Below are 5,878 nucleotides of genomic sequence, written 5' to 3' on the forward strand. Positions count from 1 at the left end.
TGAACAAGAGCTGTTAGGGGGCCATAACCACCTGGAATGTCAGTATGTTCCTCTGTAAAGTAGGAGTGGTGACAACGACCTCCTTCACAGAGTGCACAGGGCGGTTCTCAGATCCTGGGGCCTCATGAGTTCTAAGTGACAGCTGTTACAGAGGCTGAACCCATGAGCTTCCCTGGGTGGCAGTTGACATCTGATGGCTGCTCCACTGGCCATATATCTGCTTCAGATGACAGAAGTAGGTTTGAAGTCATGAGCGAAGAAAAAGGTTTTCACCCAGAGCCTCCTCCATTCTTCCCATCTGAAAACTTCTACGCTTATGTTTGGTGAGAGAAGGGAGGAAGAAAACCGCAGCAAGGGCTGCGGGAAGACAGAAGACTGGCTTCAGCTGCGAACTGAATCCTTACATTTTTTTCTTTTCTGGGAGAATGAGATCTTTAATCAATCCCAAGCTTCTCCTCCCAACATCTAGGCAATGTGTTTCCCAAGGAAGGGGCTCAAACACCTAGGTTTGGACCAAGCAGCTGTAATGAAGATTCCAGCCTGGGATACCCCTCTTGGGGAGTGTGACCCCCAGACTTCTAGTTGCTTTCTGACTGGTAGCTCAAGAATGAAACTGACTTCTCTAGGGATGAAATAAATTTAAGAGGGAGCTAAGTGACCATAGGGTTTGGAGTGAAGCAAATTGGAGTTTAAATGGGAGGTCTCAGATGGAGTTTTCTGCATTCTGGGTTTCTCCCAACAGCTGCTTTGGGATGCCCACACATTGCTCTCTCCTTAAGAGCCTCCAGGGAGGCTTGCAGAAACTGGTCACAAAGAGGGGGCATTTCCTTCATGTCTCTGCCTTTCCTCAAAAGGATACAGTTGTTTCAAACAGAACCTTGTTGCACCACTTAGGAAGGAAAAAGGCATGAGAAGAGTGATTTCAGACCAAATTTCAGAAATTTAGTAATATGCTTTCTCTTTGCTTGTCTTGTCAAACACAAGGGAGATTCCACTTCAAGTTTTGAAAAGTTTAATTCTACCAGCAACTAAAATTTGCTCTTTATGATTCTGCTTCCAGTATGGAAGTATGTCACTTGTCTCTGCCAGTCTCTTTGATCTTAGCCATTTCCTTTCTCTTCTCATCCTGTCAGTTTTGACCTGAACATCTTTGAGTGTTATCATTCTTATTGCAAAATTGAAATGTCTGTGAGAAAAATACTCTCAAGACTTCTAGTTCTACCCCCCATCCATTTTTTATTGTTTTGGAGAAAAAAGGTAGTAGTGGTAGACTACTTTTCTTTTGTCCTCAAAAGGGATGAAGTTGGGGCTGAGGTTGTGGCTCAATGGTAGCGTGCTCACCTAGCACACATGAGGCACTGGGTTCGATCCTCAGCACCACAAAGAAATGAAATAAAGATTGTCTGTTCACCTACAACTAAAAAATAAATATTAAAAAAAAAAAAAAAAAGGAATGAAGTGGTGCCCAGCAGAGATCTCAAGTTATTTTGTTCTAAATCAGAATACAGGTAACCCAAAGCCCTCCAGATCTGTACTGAGGGAAAATCTAAGTTCTATCAAGTACTCTATCAAATATCTCTTTTTAAAAAATGTAAGTTTATCACACAAAGTAATTTTCAACAAACACTGTACTTTGTGTGGTATAAGGTCTTGATTACCATGTTTTTGAGAACTAAATTTCTTCAAATGCACTGCTTCACCATTTGTTGTTAGATTACACACACACACACTTGAAGAACCAATTTGCTTTTCCCTCTTGCATGAGAGTAAAAGGAACTGGGTTAATCTCCCAACATAATCAACTAAAACCTGGGCAGGACATGAGACAGCAAGAGTTCAGATGTTGAAAACAAGTTTTGTGGCAGTGTTCTCTGAGGGAGTGGGACAAATGAGCAGACTAGTAGCCCAGCTTATGTCTGCAGTTTCCAGGCCACTCAGCACAGGGAGGAGGAGCTACACATATCCCAGTGACTCCTTGTATTCAAAGACTAGGCCTTGGGGGAGCTAGCAGCTAGAGTTCACAGGCCGGGTGCAGGACTGCACAGATCTGCAGAGGCTCTCCCAAGTCTTCAGCTCCCGGTGTGCCTGTGAACACACTCACTCCTGGAGGCCACGGAGAGATCCACCAAGACACAGGCAGAGTCCCTGGAGCTCCTGATTGCCCAGGTTCCCACAGCCTTAGTGGACTCACTGCCCCTGTGTCTAAAGGCATTTCTTCTGCAGTGGGCAAAATCAGCCCTAAAGACCGCTCTGGTCTCAGCTATGGAAGCTTAAAAACATTGAAGCCTTTTATTTATTTATTTGGTACTGGGGGTTGAAAACAAGGTGTGTTTAACCACTGAGTCACATCCCCAGCTCTTTTTTGAGACAAATTACTTAAGTTGCTGAGGCTGGCCTTGAGCTTGTGACCCTCCTGCCTCAGCCTCCTGAGTCACTGGCATTACAGGCATTCATCAGCACATTGAAGCCATTTATGTGAAGGAAGATATTAGATGGAAATCTAGTATAAGGATCTCCAGGTATGACCAAAAGGTTGCTAGATGTTCTTATAAATCTCTTTGGAATTGCTTATGGCAAGAGGAGTACTACATTGTGGTGTTCATATTTTTGTGAAAGGTATGACAAACGTGGCACAAAGGCCAAGTGATGGGCAAGGGTGTGCTGTTGAAAATCTCTCACATTGTGAAGTGACGTATTTATGAAAGCATTATAAATCTAAAGATGAAGACTAGAAACTTTATTACTTGTTTGTGGTACTGGAGATTGAACCCAGAAGTGCTTCACCACTGAGTTACATCCCAAACCTTTTTTTTTTTTTTTTTAAGGGGGCGTGTTGCTATGGATTGAACTCAGGGGCACTTGACCACTGAGCCACATCCCCAGCCCTATTTTGTATTTTATTTAGAGACAAGGTCTCATTGAGTTACTTAGCACCTCACTTTTGCTGAGGCTGGCTTTGAACTTGCCATCCTCCTCCCTCAGCCTCCCAAAACATTGGGATTACACACGGGCACCACTGTGCCTGGCCCAAACCTTTTAATTTTGAGACAGTGTCTCACTAAGTTCCCTAGGCTGACCTCAAACTTGTATGTCAACCTCCCCAGCTGCTGGGATTACAGGCAGTGCCGCGGCACATGACACTAGAAAACTTTAAAGGAAACGCAAAATGTAGAGGTAGGATTAGTAAGCCAGCAAAGGAGAGGAAATATAAAATTAACCACCCCCAAATTAACTAACCCACACAAATATGTGTCACTGGTTTTCTTTTTTTAAAACATAAGAGCAAAACTAATTCAATGGAGGAAGTAGTCTTCAAATATGGTGCTGGAGCAACTAGAATCTATAGGCAAATGCCCACCCCAGAATCTTTATGTAACCCCACATTTTATACAAGAATTAGCTCTAAATGGATCAATTTAAATGTAAAGCATAAGACTAGAAAATCTTTGAAAATAATATGAAAAAATCTTTGCACTTAGTGGAGTGTCCTTGGATAGGATACTGGAAACATTATCCACCTGAAAACAACAGTAAACTGGGACTCATTGAAATTACAACTCTTGCTCTGCAAGACCCATGGAAAGGATGAAAAGGCTTTAGATCCAGAATGTAATCGAGTAAGAAGTCAAATAGAAAGTGAGCCACATCCGGAAGAGCTACTTGGGAGCCTGAGGCAGGAGGATCACAAATTCCAGGTGAGCAACTCTCAAAAAGGGCTGAGGATATAGCTCAGTGGTTGAGCACCACTGGATTCAATCCTCAGTACCACAAAAACTCATAAATAAAAACCATGAATATCACTACTCACTTATCAAAATGGTTAAAATAAAACATAGTAACACCACTAAATGCTGGTCAGAATGCAGAAAATATGGCCCACTCACACACTGCAAGTGGGAATATAAAAGGGTATGACTACTCTGGAAAGTTTGGTGGCGTTATAAAACTCAGCAATTGCACTGTTGAAAACTTGTCCCAGGGAAATGAAAACCTACAACTATACAAAAACCTGTACTTGACTGTTTAGGGCAGCTTTCCTGTTAGTGCCCCAAACCAGATATGACTAATATATCCTTTGAGGTTGATGGTTAAACTGGTATATCCTCGCTGTGGAGTACTATGTAGCAATAATAAAAGGAATTAACTATGAAAACATGCGACAACTTGGGTGGATCTCAAGGGAACCCTTGTGAATAAAAAGGGCCAATCTAACTGTGTGATTCAAGTTACAATATTCTTGAAATAAAATTATAGAGATGGAGAACAGATTAAGAGACAGAGGATAAGGCTGGGGATGTGGCTCAAGCGGTAGCGCGCTCGCCTGGCATGCGTGCGACCCGGGTTCGATCCTCAGCACCACATACAAACAAAGATGTTGTGTCCGCCAAAAACTAAAAAATAAATATTAAAAAAAAAAATTCTCTCTCCCTCCCTCTCTCTCTTAAAAAATACGCTCTGTGGACTGACCCAATGCTGTTTTCTTAGCTGTGAATCTACAATTTAAAAATTAAAAGCCAACAATTTTTTTTCAAAAATATTTTTATTTTTTTTAGTCTGCTAAAAAATAAACTTCTACAACAGATCTCAGCTAGGGAGTGTGAGGTAGAGACTAGAAATGGGGGTAAGTTTATACTTGAGATTCTACTATGGTAAGGCAAGGTATCAACCAACAAATCCAAGATGTTTTTCCTTATTTTTTCAGGTCCCTGAAGCAGAACCAGGATATATCTTGAAAGGTTAGGTTCTTCTTCTTTTTTTTTTAGTCAGTTCTAGCTCCCTTATAACATGACAAATACCTAAAGCGAGACTTAGTTAAGAACTATCATAGGGAAGCTTTTACCACCAAAATCTCTTACACAAGTACATGCAAGGTTATCTACTGCCAACACTGTAAGAGTCAAAACATGGAACCACCTGTCAACAGGAGACAGTACAGCCATACCAAAAAAAAAAAAAAAAAAAAAAAAAAAAAACACTGTACAAACTGATAGGAAAGGGGCTGGATTATAGCTTAGTGGTAGAGCACTTGCCTACATGTGGGAAGCACTGAATTTGATTCTCAGCACCACATATAAATAAATAAAAAGTGAAGGTTCATCGACAACTAAAAAAAAAAAAACTGATGGGGGGCTGGGGATGTGGCTCAAGCGGTAGCACACTTGCCTGGCATGCGCGCGGCACTGGGTTCGATCCTTAGCACCACATAAAAGTAAAAAAATAAAGATGTTGTGTCCACCAAAAACTACAAAATAAATATTTAAAAAAAAATTCTCTTTAAAAATTGATAGGAAGGCAGCTCACTATATAATGCAGAAAAAGCCAAGCACAAACTAAATACAGATTGGATTTCAGAGACGTATGAAAAAATATATAAATTATCAATAAATTTTAATATTCTTTACATGTTATAATGACATTTTGGCTATATATTTCATTAAGGTCATAAAAACTAATTTCTAAGATACTCCAACCACCTTACTGTTTGTTCATCAACCGAGGAGCAGACACGTGATGCTCCACACAACACAGTATCATTCAGCTTTCAAGGAGGAAAGCCAGCCCTGTCTACAATACGGCTGAACCTCGAAGCCAGGGGCCAAGTGAAGTCAGCCAGATACAGGAGGACAAATACTGCATGGTCATCAGTCCAAATAAGAGAAGCAGAGAGTGGAATGGTGGTTGCCAGGGGCTGGAGAAGGAACCCAGGGCGTGAAGTTTCAGTCATGCAAATGAGTAAGTTCCCAGGATGTGCCACTCACTGAAGTCCCTGTAGCTGACAATCCTATACTGTACACATGAAAACTGGCCAAGAGGTATACTTTTTGAGTTCAGTGTTCTTAATATATACAAAAAAGCAAAAATCACAGGAGGACAGACC

The sequence above is a fragment of the Callospermophilus lateralis genome, chromosome 14, assembly GCF_048772815.1.
Source record: "Callospermophilus lateralis isolate mCalLat2 chromosome 14, mCalLat2.hap1, whole genome shotgun sequence".
NCBI lineage: Eukaryota > Metazoa > Chordata > Mammalia > Rodentia > Sciuridae > Callospermophilus > Callospermophilus lateralis.